Genomic DNA, 22,757 nt, shown 5'->3' on the forward strand with positions numbered 1-22,757 from the left:
TAAACTTTGTAAGTCAGAGAGCCAGGTCTAGCCCTGTCACTCAATTGCTAGTAACAAGGTTGTATGAAAGGAATGATAACAATCCTCAACAGAACTGTTGAACTGTGAGTGTGTTCTTCATCTAATCCACAATCATCTTCCACCACTCCTGTTCCTTCAACTCCTTTTCTGCTTCCACTTTCTCCTCTCTCTTCTAGTTGCTTCTCTCTGACTTCATCTCCTTTTTCCAGGATCTCAGCCCTCCATCAGCAATAATTTGGGGTCCACTTCTGGTTATGTCCTGAGTGCCCTATTGGCTGTGCTGGATGTGGTCAAACACCCAGATATTTCTCATGGATATCAAAGTTTCAGGTTTTAAATTAAGTCACATATAGGACCAAAACATTAAGTAATGAGTGCTTAATTCCTTTGGCAAATGGATTCATAGAAAATAAGTGACTCCCACAGCTGTTTATGCAATGACCAAAAGACTTATGAAGACTGATGGGAAGTTTCTTATAGTAGAGCAAAAAAAACAAAATCTATTGAATATGTTATATAATTTGGTACACACAATCACCCTGCCCGGTAAGAAATATAATCCGGATTTTATAGATAAGGAGAATGGGGAGGTTAATTTTATGGTGACAAGCCACTGCTTATGATGACCGTATCCCACATCAGAGTGCCTACTTCAAGCCATGGCTCCTCCACTTCAAATACAGCTTCCTGCTAATGCACATCATGGGAGGCAGCAGACGGCAGCTCAAGGACTCAGAACCCTGCCACTCACATGGAGACCCCAAGGGAGTTCCTGGTTCCTGACTTGGGCCTGGTCAAGCCCTGGTTTTGCAGTGTTTGTGCAGTGAATCAACGGATATAAAATCTCTCTCTCTCCCCCTTCTGCCATTTCTCTCTCTCTCTCTCTCTCTCTCTCTCTCTCTCTTTCTCTCTCGGCCTGCTTTTCAAATAAATAAAAATAAACGTTCTTAAAAAAAGGATTCTGGGAATCTGAAAACTGGATAAGTTGTCCAATTTCATGCAGCAGCCTCTTTCCTGTTCCCCAGTGTCCTATCCCAGCACCACACTCATTCCAATAAGATAGGCAGTGTTGACACCTGTTTAGAATGAAGAGCATAAAGTCAGAGGAATGACCATAGACCTCTTGAACACTTACCAGTAATCCTACCCTTTCTTCCTGGAAAATTTGCTTTCTCTTTTATTTATTTATTTATTTATTTATTTATTTATTTATTTTTGACAGGCAGAGTGGACAGTGAGAGAGAGACAGAGAGAAAGGTCTTCCTTTACCATTGGTTCACCCTCCAATGGCTGCTGCGACCAGCGCACCGTGCTGATCCGAAGCCAGGAGCCAGGTGATTAAGAAATATTCTATTGTGTGTATGCACAACATTTTCTTTATAGTGGAACTTAGTGAGTAGAACTTAGTTTGTTTCCTTTTCCTGACTCTTGTGATTAGTGCTATAGTAAACATAGAAGTTCTGATTTGTCTTCAACAGGCAGATTTTATTTCCATTGGATATATACCCAGAAGTAAAATTTCTGGACCATACCTAATTATATTTTTAGTTTTTTAAGAGGAACAGATATAGTTTTTTTCTATATTTTATTTTTCTGAGTATTTGAAAAGTTTAGTTCTTAGATGATTGGTTTCTAGCACCTTAATTTGGTCTTTAGGTGAGATCACGGTTCCACTGAAGATCTTGGTATATGTTGGTGAACAACATCATCTTCACACTGAAGGATTAATTATAGAAGTATGACTTTTTTTTTGACGGGCAGAGTGGACAGTGAGAGAGAAAGAGACAGAGAGAAAGGTCTTCCTTTTGCCGTTGGTTCACCCTCCAATGGCCGGCGCAGCCGGCGCGCTGCAGCCTGCACATCGCACTGATCCGATGGCAGGAGCCAGGTACTTATCCTGGTCTCCCATGGGGTGCAGGGCCCAAGGACTTGGGCCCTCCTCCACTGCACTCCCTGGCCACAGCAGAGAGCTGGCCTGGAAAAGGGGCAACCAGGACAGAATATGGCGCCCCGACCGGGACTAGAACCCGGTGTGCTGGCGCCACAAGGCGGAGGATTAGCCTATTGAGCCGCAGTGCTGGCCTGCTTTCTCTTTTTATACCTAAATATTCAGCACTGCTTTTGCTTTATTCATTCTTAGCTAATTATCTTTGCTTCACATTTCAATGGAAAACAGAAGTAACTTTGTGGATTCTGGATCATTTACTTATCATATACTTTAAAAACTTTCTTCATCTGGTCCCATTTTACTCTGTCTTTCCTAATGTTTCAATGGAAGAACACTCTTTCCTTTGACCAATGGCTAGCCCTCCCTTTGTGCCCTGGTTATCATCTTCTCTGACTTACTCTTGAAAATATCCTGGCTCTCTCTTTTGCACCTTGATTTTTTTTCCTGGGTTAATTCTTAACAACATAGTCATGATATAATGCCACCTAAACCTTAAAACAAAGTGCAACAAAACCCCATTCCCTCCATGTTATCACCTGACTTATTTACAGTCCTCTATAGGAAAACTTCAAAGACTTATCTGTGTTCCATGCTTCTATTTCAGAGCTTTTTTCAAGTATAGGCATGGTCTTTTCTTACCAAATATAAAAAAGTCCTCTTCTTACTCATCATCTTAGCACTCCTTTCCCCTGGCTTCCAGGATACTACAAACTCCTGGTTTTCTCCTACCTTTTTGGATACTCTTTCTGTATTCCTTGAAAGTGAAGTGTCTTAAAATTGGCCCTTGGACTTCTCCTGTGTCTATTTCACTCTCTTGATAACTCATCTAATGAACACTAACAACTCACTGATTTCTAGAGGAATTTCACTTAAAAAGACCAAATTTAAATTCTAGATTCCTCTTTCATCCCATCCAAAATTGTTTCTCAGTTAACACTCCTTTTATTTATCCAGTTAAGACTAATTTGCCCAACTACTTGGGAGCAAGAAATTCAATGTCATCCTCTCATATTTTATTTCTCTGTTTTCCTCATCCCCAAAATCTAATCCACCAAGAAGTACTGTCAGCTCTGTCTTCAAACTCCATCCGATCTCTAGCCACTTCTGACTTGTATTCCCACTGCTACCCTAATCAAAGTGCACCATCTTCTTTTGCCTGGACAACTACAATAACATTCTGTTTAGTCTTTCTCTTCCATGAATGCCCCCAAGTCCATTCTCCATATAGCAACAAGAGGGATGTTTCTAAAATTATTATTAATTAATCAACCAATCTTATTATTGTTTAAAACTTTCCACTGACTTCCAAGAGAATTAAATCCAATTCCTTATGATCTAGAAGAAAACACTTCATCTGGACCCTTCCAATCTTTCTTACCTTATTCCCTACTAACACTCTCCAGAGTCCAGCCCTATGCCTTCTTATTGTTCTCCAAGCATGCTAAGCCCATCCTCACCTCAAGGCCTTTACACAAGGTACTTACATTGTAGGCTTCTTCTTTCTCATCAATGAAGTCTCTGCTCAAATGTCATTGATTTAGAGAATGTTCTTTACTATTTCAATTTAAAGTAGTACCTCCCCACTTCAACTTCCTTTCCATCACAAGTTTTCTTGCTAAGTGAATTTATACACATTCTTTATTTACTAATTTATGGTCTTTTTTTCTCCCACCATGACACAAGATGAATAAGGGGCAGGAATTCTACTTCATTTGCTACTACATCCCCATGACAAATATATACCAAGTACTCAAAAATCCAAGAATATGACAATACTAGATTTGACATAGAACATCATGGTGATCATGCATTTTCATATGCCCAATTCTTTTAAACTCATTCCTCATTTATGGTGTTAAAACATACTAACAGCTAAGAGATGCAGTACCTGCCAGCATTCTTATCATTATCTTGACCTTTTTGTGTTCTAAACACCCACTCTTACTCAGTCTTATATCAGAATTAGTTCATACTGCTCAAAGGCACACAGAATCTAGACAGATTTAAAGGCGTTCCAACTGATCAATCTGTTTCCAAGACATTACCAGCTGCTGTTTTAATCATTTATGGGATCATTATAGTTTTTCGGCTTTGAGTCAAAAACTGAGGCATTGTTTTTTGTCTCATGAAATCGGCTTATGGAGGAAGGACTTTCCTTTCAGTTTTATCAAAATCAAATTGGAGGTTGACGGCTTTCTAGGAGACAGCTGATAAGAGAACATTCTATAACCCACAGATGTCCCCAGTATCCAAATCTATGATGGAAGAGAGAAATTTTACTGGCAATATAGGCACAAAAATAGATCCTCCACAAGTCTTCCAAGTATCTATCTTTGAGCCAGCACTATTGCAAAAATATGTTAGGTAGCAGCTTGAGGCCTCTTTGTATATGTTGTTGATTTTGTTTTTTAGTTTGGAGAATCTGTATTAATTTAATATTAGCTGTCAATGCTTCCCTTCCTTCCTGAGTTGTGCATCTTGTATAGAGAATATTACAAAAATAAGCAAAATGAAACAAATTATTAACAGTAGTGTTTTAAGACAGGAAAGGAAAGAAGTAACCAGTACCTAATTCTTTGGCAAATTCTTTTAGGCTCTGGGGTTTCAAAGATGTGAAAGTAGAAAATCCTCAAGCAATACCTCTAATGACACTCCTTAAATTTTTCCCTCACCATTCTGGTCCCCATATGCAACATTTTTCATCTAAGTAAATGATAATAATGGTCACTAGGTTCTCAGGGCAGAGTTCTGGGGTCCCCTCCCATGCTGCCCTCTCCTTCCCACACTGTCAGTATTTACTACATCTGCAGGCCCATCAGTTCTGTCTCCACTGAAACCCGTTTTTATTCTAAGCACCATCATTTCTTTTTTTTTACTACATTTTTAAACTTTTATTTAATGAATATAAATTTCCAAAGTACAGCTTATGGATTACAATGGCTCCCCCCGCCCATAACTTCCCTCCCACCCACAACCCTCCCATCTCCTGCTCCCTCTCCCCTTCCATGCACATCAAGATTCATTTTCAATTATCTTTAAATACATAAGATCAATTTAGCATATATTAAGTAAAGCTTTCAACAGTTTGCACCCACACAGAAACACAAAGTGTAAAATACTGTTTGAGTACTAGTTATAGCATTAAATCACAATGTACAGCACATTAAGGATGGAGATCCTACATGAGGAGTAAGTGCACAGTGACTCCTATTGTTGACTAAAACAAATTGACACTCTTGTTTATGGCATCAGTAATCACCCTAGGCTCTTGTCATACATGAGTTGCCAAGGCTATGGAAGCCTATTGAGTTTGCCAACTCTGATCATATTTAGACAAGGTCATAGTCAAAGTGGAAGTACTCTCCTCCCTTCAGAGAAAGGTACCTCCTTCCTTGATGGCCAGTTCTTTCCACTGGGATCTCACTCGCAGAGATCTTTCATTTAGATTTTTTTTTTTTTTTTTTTTTTGCCAGAGTGTCTTGGCTTTCCATGCCTGAAATACTCTCATGGGCTTTTCAGCTGGATCCGCATGCCTTAAGGGCTGATTCTGAGGTCAGACTGCTGTTTAGGACATCTGCCATTCTATGAGTCTGCTGTGTATCCTGCTTCCCATGTTGGATCATTCTCTCCTTTTTTTATTCTATCAGTTAGCATTTGCAGACACTAGTCTTGTTTATGTGATCCCTTTGACTCTTAGTCCTATCATTATGATGAACTGTGAACAGAAATTGATCACTTGGACTAGTGAGATGGCATTGGCACATGCCACCTTGATGGGATTGAATTGGAATCCCCTGGCACTTTTCTAACTCTACTATTTGGGGCAAGTCCAATTGAGCATGTCCCAAATTGTACATCTCTTCCCTCTCTTATTCACACTCTTATATTTAACAGGGATCACTTTTCAGTTAAGTTTCAGCACTTAAGAATAATCTAAGCACCATCATTTCTTCCCTCAGTATCTGCAACAGCTTGTCAAATGATCTCTCTGCTTCCATTCTGGATCCCCAACTGTGCCATGCAAGCTATGTCTTAATCTCTACAACTTCTACTAGTTCATAGGGTACTTTACTTAAGTTACAAAAAAAAAAAAAAAGGTGCCCCCTTCTAAGTGGATGCAGACCTACCATGCAGGGATAGATGAATGCAGACTGATGTCACATTGATTAGAAAAAAGGTCTTTATCCCTTTGTTCTGGGCCAACACAAGGTCATGCCAGGGTGCATGGCTTGATGAAGTTTGATCAGTTTTCAGTCAGCCTAATCAACCCTATGGCTGAATGACCTTGTTCACTGTACAACTTACACAACCAAACAGAGTACCTTGTCTTTCCACCCCCCTATACAGCCCACTGCCACTAATCTCTTTTCAAGATATATTATTTATTTCCAGGTTAAGATTCATTATAAGTAGAGCTCATTAAATAGCTCCAATGTGAAGAAAGGAATGGATAAATGTTCAATATCCACTCCATGGTCGAGGCATAATGGGGATAAACGCTGAGAGAGAAATGAAGAAAAACATTTCCTGGTTGCTAGACTCAAAATTTTCATTTTCTAGAAAACTACAATTGTGGCCATGGTCGGATGTCATCCCTGCACAATGAAGTAAGACCAATCCTCTTGCATTATCTACTGTTTACAGTATCAAGGATGGGAATATTTGCAAGACATAGCAGTAGAAGATGGCCCAAGTTCCTGGACCCCTGCCCCCCATGTCAGAGACATGGAAGAAGCTCCTGGCTCCTGACGTCAGCCTGGTCCTGCTGTGGCTGTTGAGGCCATTTGGAGAGTGAACCAGCAGGTGGAAATTTTTCTCTGTCTCTCCTCTCTTTCTCTCTCTGTAACTCTGCCTTTCAAATAAACAAATAAATCTTTTTTAAAAAAGATACTCTATCATGAATAATAAATTGCTAGGAATAAATAGTGCTATGGGTGAGATCACTATGAAAAATATGTGAGAGGATACACATTTTTTATTTATTTGCATGTATTTCATAAATACAACATTAGGAACACAGTAATTCTCCCCACCCTACCCACCCTCCCACCCATTCTCTCACCCTTCTTCCACTTCCCTCTCCTGTTCCCTGTCCTGTTTTTCACTAAATTCTATTTTCATGTAACTTTATATACAGAGGATTAACTGTATTCTAGGTAAAGAGTTCAACGTGTAGTATGAGAAAGAAAAAAAGAAAGGAAAAAAAAAAAAACTGTTCCTCAACAGTCCGACAAGGGCTGTTCAAAGTCACTGTGTCTCAAGGTGATTTCTCTTTGTTTTTCCTTTCCCTTCCCTTTTTCCCTTCTCTTCTCCCCCTTCTTTCATTTTAGAAACTTAACTATCTATCAAGAAGAACACGAGAATGATACATCTTTTGCAAGCTCTTAGACATAACTTTAACTTATAAGACATAAGAATATCCTCCACTCAGTACACTAAAAGGGAGTGATTCTTAAGAACAAGCTTTACTGTTAAGTCTGATGATAGAACTCTTTGAGGACAGAGGTCCTGCATGGGAAGTTAGTGCACAGTTACTCTTGTTATTTATTTAACAATTAACACTCTTTTGTATGACATCAGTGATCACCCGAGGTGCTTGACATGAGCTGCCTCAGCTATGGAAGGCTTTTGGATCCACTAACTCTACAAGGCCATAAGCAAAGTGGAAGCTCTTTCCTCCTTTCAGAAAAAAGTATATCCTTCTCTTTTGTGGCTGCTTCTTTCCACACGGGTCTCACCTACAGTGGGAGGATACACATTTTAATTAGGCTAAATACTTAAAGTAACCATTAAAACTATTAAAATAACACAGTGATCATCCTAGACATACCAATGATTTATCATACAGCACGTTCAAGAATATGTGTCACTATTGGCTGGCGCCACGGCTCACTAGGCTAATCCTCCGCCTGAGGTGCCAGCACCCCAGTTTCTAGTCCTGGTTGGGGTGCTGGATTCTGTCCTGGTTGCTCCTCTTCCAGTCCAGCTCTATGCTGTGGCCCGGGAGTGCAGTAGAGGATGGCCCAGGTCCTTGGGTCCTGTACCCGCATGGGAAACCAGGAGGAAGCACTTAGTTCCAGGCTTTGGATCGGCGCAGTGCACCGGCCACAGCGTGCGGGCCATAGCAGCCACTTGGGGGTGAACCAATGGAAAAAGGAAGATCTTTCTCTCTCTCTCTCTCACTGTCTAACTCTGCCTGTCAAGAATAAAAATAAAAATAAATGTGTCACTAAAATGACAATTTAGATGTTTGCTATTTTGATCACTATTCTCAGTCTTTTGATAAGATTTAACACAATATTTCTAAGGAGTGATTTCTATGTGCCAACCAAGTGCTTGGTGCTTGAAGGTAACTAAAGATGAACATGATAATAAAATGTTTCTACAAGGTGCTCACTATCTTTTTTTTACTTTATTTTATTATTTTTATTTTTATTTTTTTGACAGGCAGAGTGGACAGTGAGAGAGAGAGAGAGACAGAGAGAAAGGTCTTCCTTTTCCATTGGTTCACCCCGCAATGGCCGCTGCGGCCGGTGCGCTGATCTGAAGCCAGGAGCCAGGTACTTCTCCTGGTCTCCCACAAGGGTGCAGGGCCCAAGGACTTGGCCATCCTCCACTGCACTCCCTGGCCACAGCAGAGAGCTGGACTAGAAGAGGAGCAACCAGGACAGAGTCTGGAGCCCCGACTGGGACTACAACCTGGTGTGCCAGCGCCTATTGAGCCGCGGCACCGGCCTGGTGCTCACTATCTTACATAAACAAGGTAGGCCAGACAAATAATATTAACACAACAGAAACTTTAAATAAACATAAATGTTACTATATAGACTGGGTACTATGGCAGTAAAACCAAGAAAACAATGGCTGGGCCATGAATTGAACTTAATGATGAGGAAGATTAAAAAATTTTACAGTTTATTTTAAAATTTATTTATTTGAAAAGCAGGGAAATGGGGGGGGAGGGTGGAATCACCCTCCCGTCTGCTGGTTCACTCCCAGAATATCTGCAATAGTCTGGGCTGGGGCCAGCTGAAGCTAGGAGCCTGGAACTCAATCTAAGTCTCTAACGTGAGTGGCAGGGATCCAACAATTTGGGTCATTATATGCTGCCTCTCAGGGTGCACATTATCAAGAAGCTAGAATCGGGAATGGACCCAGAATTCAAAGCTAGGTTCTCCCATATAAAATGTAGGCATTCCAAACAGTGATACCTTAACCACTACAGCAATTACCTGCCCCAGATGGAGAGAATTTTGATAGAAGTTGCTGGGAAAAACAAATAGAAGGCAAGTACTTAGGATGCTTTTCAGAGAGAAAGGTAGGGAGAGTCAGACCCTGTGCTGAGCCTAGCAAGAGCAGATCATCAGAGACAAACTCAACTGCTTATTGAAGTTTCATCTCTAAAAGAAAAAAGAAGAGGCCAAACAACAACAATAATAAGCACCACTCTACAACTGTTTCTGTGAACCTGGTTCTGACCTGTCAGGACCAGCTGCTAATGTGGAAAGGGGCCTATCATGGGCTGAGTGTTGCCTCTCCCCGCAAATGACTCCACTGAAGTCCTAACCCCCAGAATTTGAGTATAATTGGAAATGGGTGATGAAGTTTAAACAAGGTGATGAGGGTTGGCTCTAACCCAATATAACTAGTGCCTCCAGGATTACGGGAAAACAGATTTCTGTCAGGTAAGCCACCCAGCCTGTGTTACATGGCTATGGAAGCCCTAGCAAATGCATACAGAGCCCATCAATTCAGAGCTCCAGGAAAGGGCAGAAGGGAGAATACGAGGGGACTTCAAGGGGTTCATGGAAAATGCATGTTGTGAAACAATGATGCCTGAATTTCAAAAAAAAAATTTTGCACAAAAATTAATTTATCATAATTCCATTTTTCCATGAACTTCTTGAAGTGCCTTTATGTCATTAGACAGGTAGGACCAGTATGTTGACTGGGTTTTACAGGCTGGCTTTTGCAGACAGCAGGAAGTTCAAGGCAAAGTCAGGCACGACGCACTTTTGAAGAGCATAAAACTCTGAGTGAGCCTGCTGAGGAAGAAAGGAAGTAACCACCGAAGGAGATGCTTGGGCAAACTCACAGTGAGCCTGTATTTTAAGGAGCATACACAAAATATGTACAGAAGGACATACAGACCAGGGAAAATACTGGAAATATTTGACAAACACAGATTAGAAACCTTAGTAAGATTAAAGGCTCCTAAAAATTACATGGGTCAAGAGTGAGAACTTCTCTTAAATTAGAGCTGATGATCAAAGTCCAGAGGAGGGTGCAGCCTGGACTGCACAGACACTGTACTTTCCCAGACCTTAGCGGCCAGCAGAACCACACATTCTTCTTGGGCTTCCGTCTCTGTTAATGAGAAAGTAACTGGGAATGAAGAGACAAGAATGGGCCTGGCTAAGAGGGAGTGACTTTGCGGAGATGCAGAGGGTTACAAAAGAGCACAAGGCCACACTGAGCGAGTTCAAGTATCCTAACACTGATAAATCACATCTGGTGGAAACTGCAGAACTCGTTAGTGAGCAGAAGAGCTGCTAACACCAGTCTCTGAGAAAGCACAGAAAACGGGAGAGGGAGTCACATCAGGAGAGGTCATAGGCATTGGGTCACCAAAAGGAAGAAAGGGAACTTTATAGACTACAGCATGGACAGCTTGATAGAAATCCCAAGGAAAATTCCCAACTGGGTGAATTGTGACTATTTAAGAAAGGGAACTAGGACTAGAAGTCAGCATACAAGCACTGTAAAAAATACATAGAGAATTACAGAATCTCAGGATTAGAAAGTTTATTCAGGGTAAATGAAGCCCCTAAATCCATCAAATGCTTATTTCCACACTTTTGTGACCTAACTTATGTTTGAAACTTATTGCCTTTAGAGTTACCCCAATCATGCAATCATTTATTAGACATAATCATATGAATTCATTGAGGGTAGGCTGTAAAATCCAAGTGCTACTATTCAGCATGGCTGTCCTGAAGACAAGACATAAAGTTACAGGCTGGATGACTGCACTAGATTTATAACAGGCTCAAATAGCTTTTATACAACAAATATAACAAATGCATTTGTGAAAATATAACAAATGCACTATGAAAAGGATGTTTTCATTTTAATTTGAAAAGGAAGACTCCAGGAAATTTGGTACAAACTGGAAACAGCATATCATAAATGTGTCAGAACCAGCTGACTCTTCAGAAAGTGGATACTTTAGCAACTGCCTTATTGAGGACACACTCAAATTAGAGACAGTCTCTTAGTCCCAAGGGGAAGAAATCACTTAAGATTCCTTAGGTGTGGATGCCAACTCTAGGAGAATCTCAGTGGCCTCTAGTAGATGAGTTGGGGTGGGCGTGGCCTGATGGCAGTAAGGAGTGTGTTCGCTGGTTTCTGACTGCTTGGTCCAATCTGTGCTCCCTGCATGCCACACTCACACTGCTTACAACTGGAAGAGGGTTAAACAAATCAAAGAATAAAGATGCTTAATCAGTGTTTCCTGGATAATGTGACTATGGCTGAGGACAGAAAAAGACACCACCAACGAAGGCTATTTACTCTTTTTCCTAGTACTGCAGTTTCAGTTTGAATTTTCTTTTTCTGATTCTTCTTACTCTTATGATCTGATTTTTATTATCTTAACATACTACTAACTTGGGGCAGGGGTGCAGCTCCATAAATTATTATTGAAAAAAAATGAGACCCTGGATCAAAACTAGCCAGCATCAGGGATAAAAGTGATGAGATCTGCGGCCGGTAGCTGTTGCAACTGAGGGACCCCTCGTTTCTGCTGTTGCTCACTCTGATGCCTCATGGCGGCCACCGGAGTTCACCTGGACTGTACCTCAGCCTGTGTGGCCATCTATAAGGAAGGCTGGCAGGCGAGGTTGCAAACGATGCAGGTGACAGAGTTACTCCTGCTGTTGTTGCTTATTCAGACAATGAAGAGGTTGTTGGACTGCCAGCAAAACAAAGTAGAACAAGAAATATTTCAAATACAGGGATAAAAATAAAGCAGATCCTTGGCAGAAGGCAGAAATGTGGTCCTTGGACCGGGTTTCTCAGCAATTAGCCCTGAGAGGGAAGAATTGGCTGGCTTCTGGAAATACACTGAGAACATACTGAGTTTAATCACACCTTCAAATTTGCACCTTGCTGCCTGAGAGCTTGCTTCAGTAGCCTTCCTTTCTTATTCACTATGGCCGGTGCCAATAGTAGTGCAAGCATCCGGAGGTCCAGACAGGGGACATGAACTACATGTTAGGGGAGGCAGACTACACTCAATGCCTCCAAACTGTGCATCATAATGCAGATGTCTACCAGGCTGTGTCTAAGTGAATGCAACAGGAAGGCTTCCGTCATATGGAACATCAGTGCCGCTCCAAGTTTAAAGTTCTGAAGGCATTATATTTAAGGACCCACGTTGCCCTTTGCCATGAATATGGGTGATCCACCCCACTCACTGTCCATTTTATGATACGTTGCATCAGCTTCTCCAAAATCAGACAGTGACTGACCCAGATAACGTATTGGAAGCTGCTGCTTGGATCAAGAACTGTGATCAGAACTTGGTGGCCTCTGACAACCCAGGGTAAGAGGGCACCAGCATTCTGAAGGCAAAAAGAACTCAGCCAACCATCAGCCTGCCTTGAAAACAGTTCAGGGATCAGATGAGGATTGTCAGTTGAGAATGAGCAACTGGATACAAGAAACCAGTGAGCTTGAGGACTCCTGGGATGAATCCTTGGGTGCAGGGTGCTTTCAAGGGACCACAACTACAGCAGTTCCCACAACCTTTTCAGAGGTGCATCTGCTCCGTGTCAGAGCAGCCCCATGGCCAGAATGGGTGTGTCCAGTCCAGTCCCTGCACCAGCACCAGCCGCAGCCCTGCCGGTGTAGCCTCCACACCACAGCATCCAGTCTGCTCTTCCAGAGTTGATTTTTGTTTCTGGAGGGGATAGGTCTTGGACCAGTGAGCCCCCTCCAAGGTGGGCAAGGCGAAGAAGGCAGTTAGTGGCCAGGACTATTGCAGCTGACCTGGCAGAAAACGGGAGATTGCCATGAGAATTGCTATTGCTATTAATGGGGAAGCTGGTGCTCAGCAAGACATTGCCAATGAGCTTTGCAGAGATGCTGTCATTGCAGTCCGATGTTTGGCAACAGCAGTGGAAGAGGCAACTGGTACTTTTCAGCTAAGGCTTGAAAAATTGCTTCAGAGGTTGATTTCAAATAGCAAAAGCTAGGAACTGATGATGACAAAAGGTGCCTTTGCTAAGCTGGGAGCAGCCCAGTCCAACACTTGCCATTTTGTACTCTGGCTGTTTTTCTGTCTCCTCAGAAAAGAATAGATGAACCATGAGTGTGCAGAATAGGAATATGCCTGTTAGTTTCTTTTCCCAGAAATCTCCACAAATCGAAAGATCTGTCAGAAACGAGAGGGGTAGCCTAATAGAAAACCATGGGCCCATGTCCAAGAGCTAGTTTGTTGTGGCTTTGTCACTGATGTGAGATTTCGTTTACCCTGTCTACAAGTTTCCTCATCTGTAAAATGAGGGATAGATAGTAACTCTTCGCCTGCCTACCTCACAGGGTTGTTGTGAGGATCATAAGGCTAATAAATGGGAAAGGGTTTAAAATTTAGAAGCACTACACACATGTAACTTTTTAATGCAAATGACCTTGGCTGAGGCAAGACCAGGGTGTGCACATTAATTTATACAATAGAGAAGCATGGTTGTGTCCTATGACTCATTACTAGTTTACTTGACTGTTACATAGAGTTTGAGAGCTTCATTTTTTAAATCCCTCTGTGGCTCTTTAGATAGTATAGGCACAACAAATATTTGTACCTTTATCTATTCTATTTTCACTGCTATTTGAACAGCACTGGGTAAGCACTCTGAGTAGTCAAACCATCTCTCCCTCCTTCATGTTACTAGTTCATAGTCTCCTGTCAATGTAAGGATATGATTAAGGACCAACAGGAAACAACAATAGTTTGTTATGGTTCATATTAGCTATTTATAAAGAAGTGTGAGTAAATTATGTCTTTAAATATTGGTTGCCATTTGAACACTGGAAACAATGCACATTATTTCAGTTTGCAATCTGCTTTCAACAAATTTTATTTTTTTCTGCTAGCTGTTTTTTGGTGTTTTTGTTTGCTTATTCTATTTTTGGTCTAATATGTTATACAGAAGAAGTCTTAGAAAACTTTCTAAGGTCACTTTTTCTCAGATAGCAGAGACAAAAGTTCATCTAGTCAACAGCACATGATCAAAGAGAATAGCTTTCGTTTCCCCTTTAACTTTGGGAGCACTAGAGGGTGGTTTGGACAGACACTTGTAAGTGCAAGCCCTCATCGAATATCCACTTTCCTTTCTCCCCTGCCTCACCCACTCATCCATACACAGTGACTGTCTTTGGAGGACATGAAAGTGATAAGCTGTACTTTCAATTTACTTTAGAAAGAAAGCCATTACTGGCCGTCATTGAACTAACTTCAAGCTTTTTGAGGGTTACTTAGTACTTCTAGGAGATACAGATAGGAGTCCTTGCTATTTAAAAAGCTTTCCTGTGATTTACAAGCTGGAGTAAAAAAGAGTGGGTGTGTTGGGAAGGGATTTTGCAGGCTTGGGTTCTTACCTAAGTGCTAGACACACAAATAGGTAGAGAAATGGTCAAATGAGCAGTGGGACCCTGCTTGGAACCACGACTAGATGGCAAACAAGGAAGCTGCTCTGGTGAGAGTGATGGGCATATGAAGCAGCTGGTGTGGTGGAATACAGTGGAATCTTGTTAGAACTCCTGGATTCTAATTTTCAATTTTTTTTTCATTAGGCAAATCACTTGCCCTTTTTCTGCCTCAATTTATCTCTTAATTGAAGGATTGTACTAGATGCTTTTTTTCCTGGTGCCTTCCAGTTCTAAAAAGTTTTAAATAGTATCATAAAAAATTGAGTGTAATATTTGTCACAGCAGCATATTAATGTATGTAACTGGTAACAATTGTATTTTGATGATGTATTCTATGATATTAATGTTTATTAATATTCTCATTAACTTGGGCATCACACTAAACATACATAGCATTGAAATTGATATAAATTGTACACATTATCTCAACTGTTTGTGGCCATTTTGTGGAAGGATGGGTATTGGTTGTAACTAGATAACACATACATACATAGGTAGATTTTTCTGGAAAAGCAGGGAAGTTCATTGAAAACTGAGAACTATACTATATAAATCTCTTAATGGTAACAAAGTATATAGGGATTTATTTGAGATACAAGAAATGCTGAAGAACACAAGTGGAATTAATGTTCAAGATGATTGTGAAATTCTAATGGCTGAAGTAATTTTAATGGGAGAAAAAAGTGAGGGAAAGGCCTTGAAGAAGAAAACAGAAAAACAGTGTCAAGTGGAGGGAAGTTGTCACAAGGAGAGAGCTAAAGCAAGCCCTAGGAATCCTGCCTGCACTGTAGGCCCGGCCGTTTCTACCTGCGCATCCTTAGACAAACGAGTCTGTTCGCCATTCTTTGACTCAGGTTCCTTATTTACAAAATGGGAAACTGCTAATAATTGTCCTACCTACTTCACAGGGGTGTTGTGAGGATTAATGAATAGATGAATGTAGATACTTTTAAATGTGTAAGGCACTACAGTGAAACAGGCATGGGGAGGAACATGCTACAGTAGTGAGTACCAAGTCCATGGGCCTGCTGGCAGAGAAATCATTTAGGACGGAGGAGAGGATGACATGACTGTCAAAGTTGAAAACCACAGTAGGATTAACTCTGCTTGCTGAAACCACAATGTGAATAAGGTGCTACGTATACCAACCTCCTACCGCCTTTATTTTTCTGTTAAGTAATTCTAGTATGAACAAAAAGTTTTAGTTGTAAATAAAAAAAGAACGAAAAAAAAGAAGTGATGAGATCTTGAAGCCCCTGACAGACAGGCTGCCAAGTTCCCTTGCTGCAGGGAATCAGCTCAGTGCAGTGACAGCTGGGAAAAGAAACAAGTTTCCCCAGGTCCCCGAAAACTTGTCTGCCTGTCCTTACAATGACTTGCATCTGGCCTTGTCTCGTCACCTGAGGCGGGAGCAAACATCACCCACCTTTGAAGCACCTTATGTTCGTGCAAGTATTAATTTGTTAGTGTACTTTGAAGCACACAGCAGACTGCACTTTTCAGTAGTTATTCTTGGGCCTGCCTCCCCTCTGCCACTAGAAGGTAAATCATTCACGGACAAATTCTGTGTTTAAATTATTCTGTATCTCTTTCAACGCAGTGGTGTACAAGCAAAGACTGGAAATTCAGAGGTCTGCCTGGTGTTGTTGAGAAACGTCTGCGAAGATGTCTGTAAAACTAGAGCTAACATAGTGAGGCCTGTTAGATCTCTTTAAAGTACTGCAATTTAATATGAAAAACAATCAGCTGGGGGAATATACGTCATTTGTCTCGTTAGATTCCCTCACATAATTTAAGAGCCTCAAACTCTTGGTTTTACAGGGTCAGGGGTTAGGAAGACAGGAAATGACCGGGGTGGGGTGTCAAGGAATTGGGCTTTGAAGTCAGAATGGCACGAAGCTAGAATCCTGGTGTCAAGCTTTATTTGCTGTGTGACCCTGGGAAAGTTATTTAATTGCTCTAAGACTCAGCTCTGCCTGGAAAATGGTCAAGTCAAAGCATCTGACTGTTCAAAAGTCTCATCTGACTGTTATGAAAACTAAGCAAAATATGCAAGTAAAGGGCTCAGAATATGTCTCACAATGTTCAAATGTGTTACTGTTCTGTGTCTGTATAGCAAAAGACATAAGAGGAGCCAATGCTCAAAATTCTATTCAAATAGCCTCAGCATAAATAATGAAATATTGAGACCAGCAGAGAGGGGTTGCATTGTGAAGCTGAGAAGGTGTCCTTCATAACTTCAAATGACAATAATGATCTCCCTTAAATGATGATAATTAGGGAGAGCTCAATTGCAAATAATTGCTCATCTGTATCCAGGAGTAAGATACATTGCCCAATAACAATCAAGATACATCACAGAACACTTTTCAGGGACACATCACACTGCAGAGAACCAAGTATGAAATTGCTTCTTGACCTTGACTTCATAATGGTTTCATGGGAGTGGATTTTAGTAAAAAGGATTTCTTTAATTATTTGGATTGAATATCTGGGAAAGAAGGAACTCAAGGATGACTTTAATGAATTTTGAATCACGTATTTTTACCTTAGTGTTTCCTTGTTGTTTCTTTTCTTGTAAGCATCACTATACAGGTTTTGGGATGCAGTGGATGGCTCTAGTTCAAGGTCATATTTTTTCTCAGGAATATATTTGCATAAAACTATATATGAATAGCATAATCCCTACTACTTTACCTCTTGGATCCATGTATTTTAGAAAATGCTGTTTTAAGCATCTGTCTACACATTTGTTTACTTCATAAATTCAGCTTCATAATATTAGATGCAGCAAGATTTAGTTTTCATTTCAGTCACACATTCTTTCCAATGGACCATTAAAAATATACAACCAGATAAGAAACTTATTCTCTTTGCCTCAGAAGTGCCTGATGTGTGACTCCCCATAGGTTACAAAATTTAATGAATACTAGAATTTTGGACAGACAAAGCAAAATCATCTAATCTGTTCTTTAGAGAACAGCTGTTGTTTTTTCACACTCAACAGATTTTTCCTTCCTCTCTTTGGGAAGCTTTCCTCTGAGTGGTCCTGGTATCCCCAAGAACCAAAGGGGGTGTGGCATAGGCTGATAATTCAAGTCCTCATTCACCAGGCCATTGTGACAAATTCAGGGATGGACAGCTGATTCAGGCAAGGCCATTTTTCTTGAGATCTGGATTGTGGATACTGTAGGAGAGAAGGGCTCCTTCTGTTTGGGTTACCTAAGAGAACAGGTATAAGCTTGTCAGTGGCCACCATTTTTTCTTGCCTTATAGAGAGAGCTTACTTGAGAATGAAGTCAACACAGAGGAAAACAGAGCCAAAAGACAAAGAGATCAAGCTCTCTCATTCTGAGTTTCTGGATCTAGTTGTATTTAACATTATGCTAAAAAAATTTTTTTGGCTTGTTACAGCTGAGTTCCTGTAAATGAAGCCTGATCATAATTCTTTAAGGAAAAGACAGGTATTATAGTTTTGTCCAACAATTAGTGTTTTCTTGAATTTCTTAAATTTCTTATATTTTCTTCTCTTATCAGAGATAATCTCCACACCATGTTTGTTCCTGTAACTTTCCAAAATTGCCTACTTGACCCTTCAAATATCAACCACTTCCATCACTAGTTATCAATATTTTAAAGCAATATATATAGTTTAGGTCAAGACATCTTTGAGTATCTTTAAAAATAGGTTTGGGGGTAGGCTGTGTGCCACAGCAGATTAAACCACCTTTTAGTGGTTCACAGTTTGAGTCTCTGACATGTATTTTTTTATAGCGTTGTAGGCTAAACCTATAGTTTAGGAATCACTTGTTTTATACAGGTTTCTTCTTTAAAGTACAAAAATGGATTAAGGTCTCCAATCTGGTAAATCATCAGAATCAAGGAGAGTTCTTTAAAAACATATATTCCTGAGATGTGGAAATTTTGACTCAAAGGTTCCCCAGGTGATTCTGGTGATCACTAAAGTGTGAGAACTACTGGATTAAATGAGGGGTCAAGCTACTCTCAACAAAAATGTTTTCAGACAATTTGTAGACTTAGAGCAAAAATCCTCTAAAGAAAAGGCATGGTCTAAAAATTCTTAAGATTTTGGAAGGCATGGAACTAACCAGCACTTGCAAAGTGCCATGTATTGAGCCTAAACAAACCTGGCTGAAGAAATGGGCCAGGTCATACCACCCATAAAACAATAACAGATCACATTATTTTCAAGGAAAAATTAAGTTAAAGGCAGTAAGAGTTTACAACTACTAGGTTTCATTATTCTGGGCTTCTCTCTGGACATACACTTGTTGGTTAACATCTCTACAAGGTCTGTCCTAAATATAAAATGCCTTTTCACTTAGGAATTTGTCTTTCCATCATTGAAAACTTTAGTGAATACCCTATGGACAAAATGGAAATTAATGAGAGTGAAAGAGGAGAGAAGAATAAAGAGAAGATTCCATCTGGAGCTCTGAACTTAGGAAATTAGTTCTGATGAACAGAAGTAGCGGATCTGGGATCACCAACTTCTCAGATTTAGACATTGTTCTGCCCTTAAAGTAAACCAATATATACAATAAAGAGATAAAGATGCTGAGAGTTAGTGTTTCCAGGCAAATATTGGCAAAATAAGTAGAAGGGCATCGACGTGTTGTCAGGAACACTTCTGACTTCTTCATTAGTGTTTTCTTTCTTCACTGACTGTTATCAGTTTTTCTGCCGAACTCTCCAGGCTGAAGGCAGCAGAAATACTGTTCAGATGAGTTCACTGTTTTTGGGCAAGGTGATGAGGCATTTTAGCTCTGTCATCAGTAGGAACTCAAGCACACCAGCAGGGACTCCCACTGTCTTCCCAATCACTATTTCAATCAAACTAGAAGAGCTCCTGCATATGCTACAAGTGCTTTCATTTTATTTCAAACTTGGCTTAGACTCTAATAGCTCAATTAAGGTCAGAGCAAAGCCATTAGAAATCAATAATTATACAAAATAGCAGTATGCATTTTTGCAATTCTTGTTACCATGCAGCCAATTTATCATTCCTCACCTTTATCATACGATTTTAAGACATGTATCAAAGCTTTACTCACAGTGAGTTCTGATATTATAATTATCACAAAATCTGAAAACAGACCCTATGTATATCTGCCAATAGGAGGGCACTTAAAGCCTCTTTCCAGAATCTGTTGAGCCAAATGTGATCCCAGTACCCTCCACAGTAGTGTGGTTTCACCAAAAGCAGAGCTGAGGCAGTGAGGTACATGATGAGCGCAAATAACATAAGCTGTCCAGAACTGAGCAATGAACTTGCACTGCTGAATTAATGGGGATAATAGTATGATACACTGGTATATCTTTTCATTCCCTACAATTCCTCACTCACTGAATTGAGGGCACTATTTCATCAGCTCTTACGGTGAATTCCATCTAGGAAGAAAGATATTAGACCTGCAAATTTGAGCCTCAAGCTAATTTTTAAGTGTTTTTTTAAATTTATTTTTGTGTACTTGAAAGGCAATGTAAAAGAGACAGAAAGACACAATCATATACACACACACACACAGAGAGAGAGAGAGAGAGAGAATCTTCTATTTTTCTATTTACTGGTTCACTCCCCCAAATGCTTGCAACAGCTGGGTTGAGCCAGGTTGAAGCCAGGAGCTCAGAACTCAATCTAGGTCTCCATGTGGGTGGCAGGGGCCCAAGCACTTGAACCATTATCTGCTGCTTCCCAGGTACATTAGTGGGAAGCTGGTTAAGAAACAGACTGTTAAGACTGAAACTAGTACTCTGATATGGGATGAAGGCATCCAAAGTGGCAACTTAACCTGCTTTGCCACAATGCCCACCCCTGCTAATTTGTTATTAATGTTCAGATAAGATATAAATTTTGAAAGCCTGACTGTAGAAAATAATAGGCTTTCACAATATTACAGTCACCTTACATATGAAAAAAAGCAGAGTTTGGAGATATGGGTCTACTTTTTTTACAAGCCTGAATATAAAAGGCCCAAAGAATATGGTACAAGGAAAATTTCTGACAAGAAGAAGAAGGTATAGAAATTCCTTCTGTATTGTTGGACAAGACCAAGGAAACTGGACATGGAGTCCTCTTCAACTTCTTTTGTACCAACAGATACAAAAAATCCATTCAGATAACAAGTAAATACCCAGCAAGCCCACAACTACATACATCATCAAAAAAACAAAAATTGAAAACAAGGACTCAGATACTTGCACATCAAAACACACAGCAGCATCATTCACGGTAGCCTAAAGGTGGAAACGACCCAAACTTTATGGACAAAAATGTGCTACATACATACAATGGAACATGATGCAGTCATCAAAAGGAAGTAAATTCTATACATGCTACATAAATATTGAAGATATTATGCTCAGTAAAATGAAAAAAAAAGGACAAATGTTGTATGAGTATATTTATATGAGGTACCCAGAATACTAAAATTCTTAGGAGTGGAAAATAGAATAGAGGCCACCACTAGCTGGGAAGAAAGAATGCGAAGTTATTGTTTGAAGGATGTAGCATTTTTGTTGGGAACATTGATAACATTTTAGAAATCAATAATAGTGAATGTTGTACAATATTTAAAGCAATTAATGCCATTAAAATGTACACATAAAGTGGTTACATAACAAATTTTGTTATGTATATTTTACTGCGATTTTTTAAAGAGTGGACTCCCAGTTGTCCAGTAAAAGGACCAGAAGATCACCCAGTGTTCAAAATGCCATGGGAAAGAAAACAAACTTCAGAAGTGTGTGCTCAGGAAACATACCAAATAAAATAAAATAAAATAAAATAAGTCTCAATTATCCATGGCTCAGGATCCCCAGTGTCAATTAAGCTGAGGACTACTGAGGGTCCAAAGACAGTACCACTGCCAAGGAGGCATCAGCTTTCTCTCTACCATGCTGTACCAATGCTAAACGGATACACAAGCTTCTTTCTGCACCCTGACACATCTTGGAGGAAAAGTAATGAAGGAGATCCCAAGAGAAGGACAAAAAGAATCCCGAGGAGAGACTAAACTCTGAATTGCCTAACTACCTCCAAGTGACAAAGTTTTACTTGAGACTGTAATGCTAAAACTCTATGTTCAATATATTGCCATGGGAATGACTATTCACCAGGCAGGATTGGATCAATTGTCTAAGCCTTTTGTTTTACATAAGAAAATGAATAAATAAATACTCCCATCTCCTAAAGAATTGGTTTGTGACCATAAAAGTTTTGTTCCTCAATACTGCAGGGTTATATGGTTGATACAGTTTCCCTCCCAACTTCCCATCATTTCCAATTTATGTATTTGTTTGAAGAATCTTCACAATATTAAACAAAAGAGAACAGGAGAATTTGCCACTCTTTCCAAATTACTGTCCCCAAATTCCAACTATTCTTTTTTTAATTAGTGACCTTATAAGGGTTCTCCATCTATTTGATTAAATTAAATTCAAATTGAGCTGGCTCAATGTGGGGAAATACTTTTTGCTTTATTCTGTTTATAAACTTTGAATACAAATTCAGAAAGAGCTTTCTCTCACCACATTGATTTTTAAAAGATTTATTTATTTATTTAAAATGCAGAGATACAGAGAGAGGAGACAGAGACAGACAGAAATCGTCCATCCACTGGTTCACTCCTCAAATGGCTGAAATGGCCAAGATTGGAACAGGCCAAAGCCAGGAACGAAGAACTTCTTTTGGGTCTTGCAAGTATATGCAGAGGCTCAAGCACATGGGCCATCTTCTACTGCTTTCGTAGGTGCATTAGCAGGGAGCTGGATGTGGTGTCCATATGGGATGCTAGCAGCACAAGCAGAGGATTAACCTTCTATTCCACAGTGTCAGCCCTATATTAATTTTTAAATAATAAAAAGTACTCCATCTACTGTGTCATGCTTTCAAGGTACTATCAGTAAAATGAGAAGCCATAAAAAAAAATCCATTGCTTCAGTCTTTGCAGGACATCAATTAAAGAGTGACACTTGCCTTCTAATTTTTTTCAATCCCAAGAGGCAGAACTTAAATTGACTACCAAGGCAAGGCTAACCCTCTACTGAGATAAAC

General features: G+C 40.0%; 1 protein-coding gene and 1 pseudogene across 4 annotated transcripts in view; one reads left to right on the forward strand and one right to left on the reverse strand.

Annotated features, from left to right (window-relative positions):
• SLC35F1 (solute carrier family 35 member F1) overlaps window positions 1–22,757 on the reverse strand; it is a 586,228-nt gene that overhangs the window by 251,484 nt on the left and 311,987 nt on the right. The gene's annotated exons all lie outside the window — the stretch shown is intronic.
• Window positions 12,183–13,227, forward strand: LOC127492982 (myb/SANT-like DNA-binding domain-containing protein 7 pseudogene; annotated as a pseudogene).

This window comes from Oryctolagus cuniculus, chromosome 5, assembly GCF_051225735.1.
Source record: "Oryctolagus cuniculus isolate XC-2025 breed Fujian yellow rabbit chromosome 5, ASM5122573v1, whole genome shotgun sequence".
Taxonomy (NCBI): Eukaryota; Metazoa; Chordata; class Mammalia; order Lagomorpha; family Leporidae; genus Oryctolagus; species Oryctolagus cuniculus.